The sequence below is a fragment of the Zalophus californianus genome, chromosome 3, assembly GCF_009762305.2.
Source record: "Zalophus californianus isolate mZalCal1 chromosome 3, mZalCal1.pri.v2, whole genome shotgun sequence".
Lineage (NCBI taxonomy): Eukaryota > Metazoa > Chordata > Mammalia > Carnivora > Otariidae > Zalophus > Zalophus californianus.
In genome coordinates this window covers 13,327,729-13,342,914 of record NC_045597.1, presented here as the reverse complement: position 1 = coordinate 13,342,914, position 15,186 = coordinate 13,327,729, and the positions used below count along the sequence as shown (strand labels likewise).

The 15,186-nt window shown below is 45.3% G+C and overlaps 1 protein-coding gene across 6 annotated transcripts in view; it reads right to left on the bottom strand.

Moving 5' to 3' along the window:
- The window catches only part of LOC113919970 (ubiquitin-like protein 4A), a 176,217-nt gene extending 161,285 nt beyond the window's left edge, over positions 1 to 14,932 (bottom strand). For 5 of the 6 annotated variants that reach the window (XR_003519190.1, XR_003519187.1, XR_003519189.1 and 2 more), the window contains exons 1-2: positions 14,752 to 14,932; positions 14,157 to 14,235 (exon numbers count right to left, since the gene is read on the bottom strand). The gene's annotated coding sequence lies outside the window, so the exon portion shown is untranslated. Of the gene's footprint in view, positions 1 to 10,929; positions 11,138 to 14,156; positions 14,236 to 14,751 lie in introns of those variants that run through there. The other variant, XR_003519191.2, reaches the window with a different exon arrangement.
- Positions 14,933 to 15,186: the final 254 nt, after the last annotated feature.

The following is a 15,186-nucleotide window of genomic DNA, read 5'->3' as shown; positions in this document are numbered from 1 at the left end:
GTTAGCTGTGACCCATCCTACATGACACTATTCTCTGTCTAACTGTCAGGGAGCTTAGGCCAAGAGGAAGTCCCTCTCTCTTTGTCTGCTCCTGAGAAATGGATGCATTACTCCTGCACTGGCCTTTTAGACACAGAAATTCACTCAAATGTGAGCCAGAAGTAAATCTAGCAATAAGCATCAAGAGAGCATCTCTGGAACCTTCCAGAAGACTTTCCACTGACCCACTGGGTTACACCTCTTGCATTCCTTTGCACAGACCCTCTCCTCTCCCTTTCCACTTTCAGTTTGGCTTCAGCCTCTGACCTGATATTTACCTCAGCATCCTTTGGCCAACCTCTAGTTTAGACCCAGTACCCAGGATGAAGCTTAGCGATATCCTCAGAATTCTTTTTTTTTTTTTTTATATCAACCCCTAGCTCTGAACAAAAAGGCAACTTCCCTGGCAGAGGAGAAAATGAAAATGCACCTTAGGAGGTATCTTCCAAAGAGGCATTGGAAGGTGCCTCCTGACCCGCAAGGAACCAGGAAGTAGGATGGTCTTCCTAGAGCTTCCACCGGAGGTAGAGAGAGGTTTTCAAGCTAGTTTCTGAAGCACCTACTCTGTGTAAAACACTGTCAGAACTGTAAAGGGAATAAAAGAAGAATCATAATGGCTTTAGAGGAAATAAGACTAACACAAATGAAGGCAGCCCAGCCTATTCATTTCACCCATTTTGCCTTTATGAAAGTATTACAAGAGATAATGCGGTCAGGGAGGGAGGCTATTTTAGAGATAATTTTAGAGATGGCACTGGGCCACTTGGCATCATCAAATACCAGATTCGCAGTGGCCCTCTTGTTGACCATGAGGAGGGACAAAGGCACTTCCACAAGGGCCCCCAGAACACTGTCCAAGGTACTTGGCAGAAACTGGGACCTGTCTATCCTGCCCTCCAGCACAGCCTCTTTGTTGGTCCCTCCAGTCCTGATGCAGAATGTTTTGGGGTATTAGGTTCGTATTCTACTCTCGCCCCTGTGCGGTTTTCCTGCCTCACTGCCCACACCTGATTCTCACCTTCCCAGTTTCCTCTTCTCCCACCACATTTACCTTCTGCAACTGGCTGGTCCACGTTAGGTTCTTGAACTCAGCACATTCCCTCCCTCCCTGCCTTCTGTCTTCCCTCCCCAGAATACTCGTTAGGCACCATGCTGGTAAGCATCGGGAACATGAAGACAGAAAAAAAGACTGCTCCTATCCTTAGAGGCTTATCATCCTAAATAGGCAACCAACACATAAAGTTATTAAGTCCCACCACAGCTAACAGATTAGACACCTGCGCAACTGAGTTCCCTAGGATGGCACCATATGGATGGCAACAGGTATGTTGCTTCAGTTCGTCCCAGTTGAATCTGGTGCCAGCATAACCACCCATGAGGCAAAAGGCCTCCCACCAAGCAAGTTCAGTTACTACAACATCCTTCAGGGCAAGAATGCTTGCACTTCCTTGCTGAATCCACTATTCTTAGCACAGGGCATTTCTAGGCACCAAAAACTCACCCATTAGACAGGTAAGGACTGAAAGGTAATTCATTCAAAGGACACTCTGTCTTTTGCTGTTTCTGGTTGCCCCACCTTTCCCTGCCAGCACACACACACACACTCCTACAGCCCTTTTTTTTTTTTTTAATGCCACATGCTTTGCAAACTTCAAGGGCGGTGTGTAAACATGAGATATTGCTGTGTCCTACTTCCCTGCTACTTCTTGTGGGAAGAAAGTACCCTGGAAACACGGGCTGCCTAGCCCTTTCCCTTCACCTCCCCACCCTGTCATGGAAGTGAGGCCAGTATCCTAGGCAGAAATAAAGCCAGGGCCCAGGGAAGGAGCCACATCTTCATCTCAGACCTGCCCAAACTTGTGTGCCCCCGAACTACATTATTTTCCATTTCTAGGTGAGTATTCTTGTTAGCACAGAACAAAGATCTTTGTAAAGTCAAGGCACATTACATCCTTGGCTTCCTCTCGCTCAATCTGGCTTACCATACGTCCCTGAAAATGATTAAATTGGTCTGCCAGGATTTATACTTTATAAGGTCTCACATTATTGCTCCGGAATCTGTTCTGCCCAAAGGGCTTTCACATATATACAATTTTCTTCAACATTTCTTCAAGTATGGAAGTGGATCCTTTAGGCTCTTCTCATGCTTGCTGAAATTTTGCAGGAATGAGGGTTCTGGGTGACCAATTTAGAAGTTGTTCATGGCATGAAGAGAGCATCTGCACTGCCCAAAATGGTGATTAATGGAAGTCGTGACGAATGGCTGGATATGTTGTGAAATGGTTTTGTTGTTGAATCCAAGCTTTTAATTGTAAAGTAGCTAACTAATAAACAGAAAATGTGTTCTATTAAAACAAGCCCAATTCTGAGGGCAGGAATCTCCTGAGGCAGTCAAGTAAATGGCTTGGATGTTTCCAATAGTCCAGTGGACCATGCAATGAAGACCACTGACATAAACACTGCTCAAGGAACAGCAACAATACGTCCTTCTGTTTGTGGAATCCTAGAACCAAGTCATGGTTTCCAATGTGACCTAGCTTTACTGGGGTGCTTTCTTAGAACTTCTAAATATTTTAGTGAGCACTTTCAGCAGGAATAAAGTACTTTTTAACTGGTTTGGGGTTTTATTTTGCAATGGCTGTCTATACAGAAAACTCATTTTTGAAGACTCTAGAGTTTATTATGTGATTAGTTTTTAGACTCATTGAAAAGATAAGCATATATTTATAGCTCACTTGAAAATATTTTTGAAATGGTTGGAATTCTAGAATCCTAATAGTTTCCTTATGTACTAGCTTTCCTCCAAGTTTTCCTACATTAAAATGTATCATCCAAGCAGCAAAAAGTTCCTGTATCCGTCCAGTATTTACAGAGAATTTGCCATGTACCAACACTCTGAGATTAGTTTGGGCGAGGGAGGGAAGATACAAAAAAATTATGACAGGCTATCTGTCCCTAACAAGATTACTGTCTACCTGAGAAACAAAATCAACCAATGAGCTCACTTAAGCACATTTAACACTTAAATGAGGACTCTGTCCTGGCTACAGTAAGAGGTAAAATAGATAGTACATCGAAAGCCAGACAGGACTTGGAATGGGCAATGCATTTCCCTGTTTCAAGGGCTTTGCTTTTCTATTTCCTTCTACCAGAGGGAGCCCTGGCCCAAATGCCCCCTCCTCAGTGAATCCTTTATCAGTTCCCTTAGCAGGCATTAAATATTCCTTTTGCCCAACTCCTGTGTAGCACTTTGCTTCTCTTTCTGTTGAAGTCATTACTTAATTCTACTTTGATTTCCAGTTAATTATTAAGTACCTATCCCCCCTAATAAGCTTCCTGCAGGCATAGATCAAGAATTTACTTTTGGATTCTCCCCAGAATCAGCATCTTGTTTTTTGGAAATATATTGTCCATGTTCAATAAACATTTCTTGAATTATTTACTTTTGCCATGATAGAGAGATTATACTTTCATAAAGTAATTCATGTGCTGGTTTCATATGAGTGTAGTATCATCTATGGGGGTTTTCCAGTTGAACTAAGATATATGAAGTTCCAATATACCATTCAGAAGTAGATTATACATATTCATATTTTTTGATAATGTATTACTTTTCTCTATATACTACACATCAGATTTTTCTCCATAAAATAAAAATAAATTCAACCCCCAAATTTATACTATTATGCCAATATCATGATAAAGTTTTTCTCCTTTTCTTTAACATTCATATATGGAAGTAAGCACCTAGTTCGGTACAAGGAAGCTCTTAAATCATATACGACACATTTAGAATATTTTTAAAAAGGAGTTCTTTCATTTTTTAAAAGCAGGTATTATGTTACACTAATAAAATCTAACATTTATGCTGCGCTTATTGGGTGCTGGACACTGTGTGAAGTCTTTTACACAAATTTTCTCATTAATTTCTCACAAAAATCCATCTTCCGATATTTTATTGTTGGAATCACCTATGCTTTTCTTCCTGTCCTTTTGAGTAGTGGGATTACTAAAGGGAAAAATCTGATGTTTGTGTTTAATCTGCCTACTGACCAGGGCCAGAATCCGATGTTTATTAAAATGAAGGCATTTCAGGACAATGTCAAGAGGACAGGTTCTGAGGTCTGACTGCCTGAGTTTGAATCTCTATTCTAAAAATTACTAACTGTGAGACCTCTAGATACTAGTCAAGAGAAAAAAAAAAAGAATTCTAAAATAGCTTTTATCACCTCAGGAATAAGAGAAGTTTTGCATCCAGGAAACAAAGACAGAGTGCTATTCAAGAAACCAAAAAAATGGCTCTTGAAAATCAAAAACATGATGGCACGAATTAAAAAATCAATTACAGTGCTGGGAGTTAAAGTTAACAAAGTCTCCTGGAGGGGCACCCGGGTGGCTCAGTTGGTTAAGCGACTGCCTTCAGCTCAGGTCATGATTCTGGAGTCCCGGGATCGAGTCCCGCATCGGGCTCCCTGCTCGGTGGGGAGTTTGCTTCTCCCTCTGACCCTCTCCCCTCTCATGCTCGCTCTCTCTCTCTCTCTCTCTCTCTCTCTCTCTCTCTCTCAAATAAAATCTTAAAAAAGAAAAGGAAGTCTCCTGGAAAGATAAACTGTAGACAATGTAGAAGAAAAGCAGGGAAAATTACAAGACACGTTCAGAAGCTGAACTTTAAATAAGAGAAAATCCAGTAAGAGGGAGTACATGGATGGGAAGTAAATCATCACCAAAATAATGAAAGAAAACAACCAGAACTGAAGCTTATTCACAGTGAGTGTTCAGAGTGTGGGGACCTCCGCATTAAAAGCAGGGCCTCCCTTTAAAAACTGCTACCTGCCTAACCTGGAGACACTCACTCACCACTCCAAGGAGTCGGGCTCTGGCAACCTCCCACCTGGTGGAAATAGCCCATCATGGGCTTAAGGCAGAAAACACATAGCAGCAAGCAGCTCTGAACATTTTTCTGCCAGATTCCAATACCAGCTCCCCAACATCCCCGCCAGCTGGGTGCCCTGAGTATTCTGAGCCCATGTCCCTCAGAGCTCACTCCAGGCCTGAACATGACTTCCCCCAAAGGGGCTCTTCAACTCTGGGGGCAACAGAAGCCCTACACTGGACCAGAGATCAGCTTATTCTCTCTTGGGAGTCTTCATCTGACAGTGGCAATACTGCCCCTTCCTTACACAGCCAGGCCTGTGCTAGTTACTCAGTTCTTCAAAATCAGTGTGTCACTGGGGATGCTTGTTTACATGATCAAACTATAAGAGAAGCAAGATCATTATTAACACAAAAGTCAGGGTTTGAGTTACTTCGGGGGGGAAGGAGGAGCAAACAGGGGCTTCCACAGGACTGGAACCTGAAACATTCCACTTCTTACTCCAAGTGGTGGCTATATGGCCTTCAAGTCATCACTATTCCTTAATTTGCACATGTACATTTCACATTCTTCAATGCAAACGATACATTTCAGTGTTATAAAAAAAAATGAAAAATAAGGCAACTGGACCTCAAGTCAGAATCCATGGGGTCTGTATCCCCTACCGCCTACATGACTTTAGACACTTCACTTCTCCTTATGAGACCCTAGTTCCTCCACCGCCAATAAAGATCATTTCTCTTCTGCCCACTTAAACAGCAGGGCTGAGAAAGGAAATGGGGTCACATATTTGCAACTGCTTTGTACACTGCAAAATGATACATAAGCAGAAGTATTGATTATGATTATGGCAAGAGCCTCCTTGCTAAGGTTATCCCTAAATAAAGTAATCCTCATATTAGGGCCAATGTGTCCCATGCCTCATGTGTTTCTCAGAGATTATCATCAGGCTCTTTGCTATTCTTGGAGTCCCTTTGGTTGGATCATAAATATTCGTCCTCTCTTAGAAATAACTGAACAAAATGAAATTCCTGCCACTGACTGCTCTTTCTAGAAGGAAGGTACAAAATGTATATACTTAGGCACATTACATCTTAATAACCTTAGTTGCTGCACAGGATCATTATGGAATCTTTCTAAACTGTTTTGGCCAATGGGCCTGCAAAGAGGGTCTGTCTTGTCCATATACTATGTACTGAAGCATCGGCTCTGGGAAGAACTCAGATCAAGTTGGGTTATCTAGCTATGGTTATCTAGCTATTACCAGGCCGTTCTTCTGATGAGCACTAAAGATAAAACCAGAAGCTGGAAAGTCCTAAACCCCAGGACCTCAAATGTGACCTTATTTGGAAATAGGGTCATTACAGATAAAATTAGTTAAGATGAGATCATTAAGGTGGGCCCTCATCCAGTAACACCATTGTCCTTATAAAAGGGGGAAATTCGGACACAGACAGGCACAGAGGGAATATGGTGTGAAGGGAAGGGACACAGGGGTTGGAGGGAAGGAGAGACGGCCACCCACAAGCCAGGGAGAGAGGCCTTCCACAGAGTCTCCCTCACAGCCCAAAAGGAACTAACCCTGCCAACATCTTGATCTCAGATTGCTAGCCTCCAGAACTGTGTGAGAAAATATTTCTGTCATTTAAATCCCCCAGCACATGGTTTTTTTGTTACAGCTATGCTCAAAAGCTAATAGAGACATGGGGTGCCTGGGTGGCTCAGTCAGTGAAGCACCTGCCTTCAGCTCATGATCTCAGGGTCCTGGGATCGAGCCCCACATCGAGCTCCATGTCGGACTCCACACTCAGCAGGGAGTCTGCTTGAGACTCTATCCTGCTACCCCTCCCCCACTCTCTAAAATAAATAAATCTTTTTTAAAAAAGAAGAGAGATGTAAAGCATCAACTAAGAGAACTTATATATTGTCCTTGTGAAACTGAATGTCCTCCTTGTGAAATTTTCCTACTTTTTCCCTCTTATGGCTTACAGGGCCTTGTGAATCTCCTGGAGAATGAACTTGAAATGGGAGCCCTGTGGGCAGGTAGAAGAGGATGCGTGTGCTGATGTCCTAAGCACCTGCTCTTCCTTTGGTTACGGGAAAACTGGGCTCTCCTGCACCACAGACTTCGGGATATGGAATGAAGATCCAAGCTCCCAGCACACCTCTTTCTTTATCTGGCCCAGTCTGCCCTGCCCAGGCCTGCATGGACCTGGGAGGCAGGCCCATGCTTTCTCCCCAGCAGCAGGGCTCCAGGCTTGGCAGCCAACCCAGAAAACCACCCGCGCATCCGGATCCAGCCCAGGGCTGCTCCCTCAAGTCTGCCCCAGCCTGCAGCTGCCTTCCCTAAACAAGCCTCCTCAAACAGTCCCTGTCTCTTTCCCTCCCCACTTTTCATTCACCAAAATAAATTTAAAGAATGGCTTCTCATGGTTCTCAACTCTGGCTATATACTGGTCTCCCTTAGGTGTTTTTTTTTTTTTTAATGCAACTGTCTGAGCCCTACCCCAGGTCACTTGAAACAGAATCTCTGGTTGGTAGCTGTAGTATAATACAAATATATATATTTGGTCTTTGTCCCCAGTTGGCACAGAGACCCTAAAACCCCTAGAATTTGCCAAGTGATTGGAATGTTTTTGTTATTCATAATGAGCCTCTATGGGCCACACCTGAGTTTAGGGTAATGAGGTGACTCAGGCTGGCGCCCCTGGATAGATACAGGATATCCTGAAGATGGGGGTGGTCACCAGAAGACCACACTTCTAATTAGGGGTGGAACTCTTAGCCCCACCCCCAACATCTGGGGAGGGGAGGGAGGCTGGAGACTGAGTCCAATAAAAACTTGAGATTTGGAGAGCTCCTGAGGGGTACTCCTGAAGAGGGCCCAGAAGTTTCCATCTCTTTCCCCACGCCGTGCCCAGAACATCTCTTCCACTTGGCTCTTCCTCAGCTATATCCTTCTAATAAATCTGTAATCCTAAACAGAGACTTTCCTGAGCCCTTTGAGTTGTCCAGGAATCATCATGCCTGAAGGGGGGTGTGGGAACCCCCAAATCTATAGTCAGCTGGGCAGAAGCGTGGCCTCCTGGGGACCTCTCTCATGGCTGCTAACATAGAGGCAGTCTGCTGGGACTGAGTCCTTTGACTTGTGGGCTATCACCCCAACCCCAAGTAGGTAAGTCAGGGTTGAACTGAATTATCGGACACTCAGCTGGTGTGTGGAGAACTGGAGAACTGGTTAGCGTCAGGAAGAACCACGGGGGCAGCGGCAGCTATAAAGTACACCACTCAGCTCTCTTCCAAAAGCACCTGCAAAGGGGAGACGATCCCAGTTGTGTGGTGGGTCCCCTGCTGCCCCTTTGGATACCACCCTGCATTCGTGCCGAGGCCACACTCGGGTGACCAACTCATCAGGATTTGGCCAGGATGTTCCCAGTTTGAGCATGGAAGGTCGCAGTAACCTCTTCAGTCTTAGGCAAACCAGGGCAGTTGGTCACTCTATGATGCACGCACACACACGCACACACACATACACACACTGCTCCAACCTGGGACCGCGCACTGTGGAGTACTACTTCTGCCTCATTCCTGTGGGATGGAACACGTCCGACAGGTCACTTTTGCTCGGGCACATCCCATCAGCCTGGCCTCAGGGGTCTCAGAACCACGCTGCTGTCTGAGATCTTTCCAGCCCCTCTCCCTTCGCAGGTGTCAACTGTGGGCCATGGGCCCGTGGCCCTCCCCACCACTCCTGCCCTTCCCTTCCTCCTCTTTCACAAATGATGCCCCCAGTAAATCTCTTGCCTATCTAACCCTTTTTTGACATCTGGTTCTCAGAGGACACAGAAACACACTTAGCAGTGTTTTTTAAACTTAAGTGATTGTGATATCAGACAGGTTTGAGGACCACTAGCCAGGTGTGCTAACTACCAGTGTGCCTGCCCACAATCCAGTGGAGAGACCAACATGCAAACTTCTCATAATAGTACCACATGGAAAATGCAGCAATCAAGATATGAGCTGAATATTCTGGAAGTACTGAGGAAGAGAGAGGAGAATGCCCTGGTGATATAGGAGATGACTTCAGCTTCCAGTGCTGAGCGACAACAGTGGTTCTCTTGAACTCGAAGTAGAGAATTCTTACTATTTTTCACTGTGATAAAATCATCATGTATATGGACATAAATTCAGAGATGTTTTACTCCGAAAACTCCTTGCCACCAAATATGTTGCGGGGGGCGGTGCGGGTAGGGGGCGGTAACACACCAACCAATTCTCTCTGGACACCAACAGTTCAATTCAATTCTAACTACTAACTACTACTAATACTAACTACTCAGAGTTAGCACTGATGTCACAGGTTAAAAGCTCAGTGCCCCTTGAGACCCTGAGCCCAAGTCCCAGGTCGTCTATCACCTGTGCTTCTGACTGACCCACTATAAATCCAGAGTTCCCACAACCCCCTCCTCAGACACAACAGTTGGATAGAATTGCTCACAGAACTCAGGAAGACCCTTTGGTTGTCATTACTGGTTTAGTATAAGGAGTGGAACTTAGGAACACCACATGGAAGAGAGGTATGCGGTCCAGTGCTTGGAGCTTCCATGCCCTTCACTGGTGCACCACCCCCCTGGCACCGGGGCATATTCACCAACCAGACAGCTTTCCAAACCCTGTCATTTAGAGGTTGGTATAGCATGGTACAGGCATGATTGATCAAATCATCAGCCTCTGTCAATTAACTCAATCTCCAGCCCTCTTCCTTCCCCAGAGGCTGGGGGTGGGACTGAAAGTTCTAACCCTCTAATCACTTGATTGGTTCCTCTAGCAACCAGATTCCCTCCTTTAAAAAAAATTAAAAAAAAAAAAGGTATTATTTATTTATTTGTCAGAGAGAGAGAGAGCACAAGCAGGGGGAGCTGCAGATAGAGGGAGAGGGAGAAGCAGGCTCCCCAATGAGCAGGGAGCCCGATGCAGGGCTCAATCCCAGGACCCTGAGATCATGATCTGAGCCAAAGGCAGATGCTGAACCACCCAGGCATCCCAACCAAAGCCCATTCTGAAGCCATCCAGGGACCTACCAAGAGTCACCTCATTAGCATAAACTCAGGTATAGTCGAAAGGAGATTATGAGTAACAAAAGATGCTCCTCTCACCCCTGTCACCCAGAAAACTCCAAGAGTTTTAGAAGTTCTTGCGTGAGAAACTGGAAAAAAGACCAAATATTATAATAAAAGATGCTCCTCAGGAAACTATAGGAATTTTAGGAGCTGTGTGCCAGGAACTGGAGACAAAAACCAAATATATATTTCATTTTATATCACAGTATCACATAAATTCACAGATCTGATTTCCAGTGAATTCTACTGAAATCAGTAGAAAGGAAACTGACCTCCTCAAATATGCTGGTAAGAGAAACTGGTGTGTGTGTGTGTGTGTGTGTGTGTAACACTGCATCAATAGGGCTAAAACTGTCATGCTACCAACACACATACTTTAGCAATGTAGAGATTTTTACATCAACTGTCTCCAATAATTTCTGGTTTTCCTTTTAAAAAATGCATCACTAATTATAGGATGGTTATCCCAGCTGGAAGCCTTTTATCCTTGCTGCATACAGCCATTTCCCAGCAAAGCTAAAAACCAGATAAGTGCTATGTGTGGCATTTTAAAAGTCAAATATTACACAAGGTCACATATGAATCACTTTTTTCCTAAATTAATGCATTATTTTGATGTTCCAGGAAGAATTTTCTAATACATATTTTCTTTCACTTCAACTATTAAGCAATTTAAAACAGAGGTCTACATCACATCCCACTGGACTATCAATCTCCAAGATAGATTCACACAAGCATATCGAAGTAGTTCTCTATAAATTTGAGATGGAGGAAAAAAGAAAACACAAATATTTTCTTATGCATTTTTCATTCTAACCATAATCTGCAGTGGGAAGAAGAGGGACCATAATTGTTTTGTGGACAGATTTTATCTTGTTTTTTCATCATGGTCACATTATATAACACAAACTTTACCATTAATAACATCTGATCCTCTGCACAGAAGAGGGGTCTCCTGCATCATATTGCATATTCACATTCTGTGCCCTAACACTCAGTCACAAACCCATGCACACCCCTGACCTCACTTTGGGGATCCTGACACCTTGTTAAAACACGATGGTCTTCAGGAGGTCAAGAGAAATGAGCCAATGAGATGAAGAGTCTGTAGGGGAAAGAGATACAGGATTTGTCCCGTTGGGTGGAAAACAGACATCACAAATCTAAAATAATGAAAGGGGATGATTTGCTTAAAAGAAGAGTACAATTTTATTTCTATAGCTGTCCATGGTTCCTTCGCATAAAAATAGGAATTAATGTGGACTTTCAGAAGCAGAGAGGGAAAATAACTGTGTCTCACATTTGCCTCCTCCTCAAGCTACCTCCACATCTCCCCTGTGCATTTCATAAGCAAATATCTTAAAATCATAATCTATCCTCATTTCTCTTAACTTCCATGCATTTCTCAACCAACTGCAACTTGGCACTGCAATGACATGGCTCCTGATAACTATCTCTTAATTCCCAGCCCGGAGCTTTAGTTTTTGGTTTTCAGCCTAGCTGAGCCCTCTAGAGTACACGGACACTATTGATAAATGGCCTTAAGACACACACACACACACACACTTTGCTCCTAGAACATCTCTCGCTTGCAACTCTTTCTCTGGCTACTTCTTCTGTTCGCCCTTCTATGTCCGGATTCCCCTGTTTCTTTCCTGGCTTTCTCACTAATTCTACATTCTTTCCTTAGACAATCTCCACCCTTGGCTTCTGCTTCTATACCGAAAACGCTGACCTGAGTTCTCCCCACTGTTCCTATTCTAAATCTCCAGCTGCCTACTGGACATCTCTTCTCTACCTTATTAGCATTTCCTACTTCATGTGTCTAAAACCAAACTAAAGATAGATGGATGGGTGGATGGATGGATGGATGGATAAAACAAAAATCTCTGTCCTTTGCATTCTTTCTTTCTATGAGTTAATGGGCACTGTCGTAGTCAGCTCAGGCTGCCATAACAGAATGCCGCACTCCAGGTGGCTTGAACAATAGACATTTATTTCTCACAGTTCTGGAGGCTGGGAAGTCTAAGATCAAGGTGCCAGCAGATTCTGTTTCTGATGAGAGCTTTCTTCCTGGCTGGCATACAGCCGCCTCCTCACTATTTGCTCACAGGAGGGAGAGAGAAAGAGAGCTAGCTCTCTTGTGTCTCTTCTTGTAAGAACCTGAATCCTACTGGATCACGGCCCCACCTTATGACCTCATTTTACCTTAATTACCTTCTAAAGTCCCCATTTCCAAATACAGTCACATTGGGAGTTGGGACTTCAACATATAAATGTACAGCAAACACAATTCAGTTCATAGCAGGTACCATGTTCCAAGCTAGGTCTTGTCTTGACTCTTCTTCATCCCCATATGCAGCCAGACACCCCAATTAATGGGCTGCCAGCCCTAACTTTCTCTCTAGCCCACATCTTCCTTCCACCCCTACTTTTATGCTTCCAGTTCAGGCCCCCTTGCGCCTCACCTGAACCACATCCTTCGGGTTGGTTCATGCTCTTCTTTCTCCCCACTACCTTTCCCACTAGGGTACTGCCAGGTAAGCATCCAAAATAACAGATCTGATCAGGATGTCCAAAAACTGTTCCACGAACAGTCCATAAACTTCATGGCACAGTCTTCCCCCTATCTAGACTTCATCTAACCGCTGTGCTCTCATTCCTAGCCATTGTGCCCATATGTCATGTTCTGGGCACACTGAGTGTCTCGCTGTCCGACCTTCCCACTCTTTTCTCCATTTATGCAGAATTTTCCTGTTTGGAATATGCCTCCCCTCCTTCTTTACTTGGTAAGTTCATGCCCATCTCTCAGGCCTCAGGTTAAATATGATGTCCAAGAAGGATTTCTCAACCCCTCCGCTTAGCTACCCACCGCCCTATTCATATCCTGTTGCAGCACGTGCCATATTTATACAACAGTCCCCTCCCCCCATAGGCTTGAACTTCCTCATGAGTAGCGACAGACAGTCCTTTGCTGCTGAGCACCTGAGCTCCACCCTTAAGTTATTTGATAAACGGAAGTGGGAGCAGAGTGTGTTGCAGGGATGCTGGGGGAAGGCATGCGGTACAAGTTTTGTCATTAACTTTTCTGAGTTAAAAAGTAAATCCCTGGGGCGCCTGGGTGGCTCAGTCCTTAAGCACCTGTCTGCCTTTGGCTCAGGTCATGATCCCCCCCATCGGGCTCCCTGCTCCCCAGGAAGCCTGCTTCTTCCTCTCCCACTCCCCCTGCTTGTGTTCCCTCTCTCGCTGTGTCTCTCTCTCTCTCTGACAAATAAATAAATAAATAAAATCTTTAGGGGCGCCTGGGTAGCTCAGTCGTGAAGCACCTGCCTTCGGCTCAGGTCATGATCCCGGGGTCCTGGGATCAAGTACCGCACTGGGCTCTCTGCTCAGCAGGAAGCCTGCTTCTCTCTCTTCCACTCCCCCTGCTTGTGTTCCCTCTCTCGCTGTCTCTCTCTCTGTTGAAAAATAAATAAAATCTTAAAAAAATAATAAAATAAAATAATTTTAAAAATTAAGGAAATCTTTAATATTTGCAATTATGCATGTGTATGGGCCATTTAATTCTGCAGACAGAGTACTAGATTTTAAGCATTTCTCTTATATATGTAACAGTGCTAATTTTTAAAAAATTAAGGAGACCCACCCAGATTACAAGGCAGCTCTTCCATTCCCAAAAGAAACGTGTGTTACTCCTAACTAGGATACTTCCCGAACGATTCAAGTACGATTTTCAGTCTAGTATATAAAGGCAAGGGCCATTACATTTTAGTATCACCGAGCTATCATATTTATTTTAGGTTAAATTCTAAAGAAACCTAAAAGAAAAAGATTACAAATGTCTTCAATTTAAAGCTCCCCTGGGGTGAATGGCCTGATCTGTGCTCCGGAGCACCAGAATTTTTAAAGATGATATAAAAGGTGGGTTGACATTAAAACAAAACAAAACAAAATCTTCTTTCTTAGGCAGAATAAATCTTTGCGCCTTTCGGGCCATATGCTCCCAGAACAGAACCCTTTGAGATGTGTACCAGAGGTGGGAAATTTAGACCAAAACCCCACAGAGTCACGTGAGAGGCCGGAGCACAGATCCCCAGGCGGTGCTTACAGGAACTGCTTCTCACCTATTAAATAGCCGGATTTTCTCGAACGCAGCGGCTGGGCAAAAGCCTTTTTGTTAGCAGTCTTCCTGTTGTGAGGAAGCTGAAAGACAAAACAATGTTCAGGAATCGGAACACTCCTATGATCTTAGGTGATGCTTAAACATTCCCTCTACTTCACATCATCTGGAAGCTTTCGCTTCACGATGCGGAGGAGGAACGCACGGTCCCTGAAGTGAGAGCCATCTCAGGCGGGACAGAGCCAGCCGGCCCTTCCGGAACCCAGGAACGGGAGCTGTGCAGGCCCGAAGCCTCGTGCTGCTCTCCTGGCCGGAGGCGGCTTTGCTCCCAGCAAGGCACCGGCTTTGCAAAACCCAGTAACGGGTCCAAGCGCCAGGGCTCTCCGCTGTGAGGGGGACCAGGAGAGTGACACGGACTTGGGGGTGGGGGGGCCACGGGGCTTTTCCAGAGGCAGGAAACGTGGCATCGGCCTGCGTGTCGGTGCGCGCCCCCAGCCCGGTGCCCGCCGCCGCTTCCTGCTCGCGGCTTCGCGCCACTCTCACGCCACACCACGGCCTCGCTCCCGCCCCAGCGCCTTCTCGTCGCCCTCCTTCCTTACGTGTGTGCTCTTCCCGGGTGCGGCAGGCCATTCTGAGATCACACCGCGCCCCCTTTCCCTGACAACTTGCTGCCGGGTCCTCTCCTCCCGGAAGCCCTCTCTGACGCTCCTCCCGGCAGCTCCCGGAAGGGCCCTGGTGAGGACCGCGAGGAGCAGTCGGCTGCGTGCCTGCGTGTTATTACACCTTCCGGCTTCCGGCTTCCGGCGGTGTTCCGGCGTGGTCTGGTGCCGTTCCGTGGGCGTGTAGGAGCTTCGCCCCAGTCTCCGCCGCCGTCCCCACATGGCCCACGGAGACACCAGCCATATTGAATGAAGCCAGCTCCTAACGGCCTCGTTTTTAACTTGATGACGTCACTGAAGATCTTGTCTCTGCACAAGGTCATATTCTGAGCTCCTGGATGGTAGAGAGTCGACATCTGAATTCGGGGGCATACA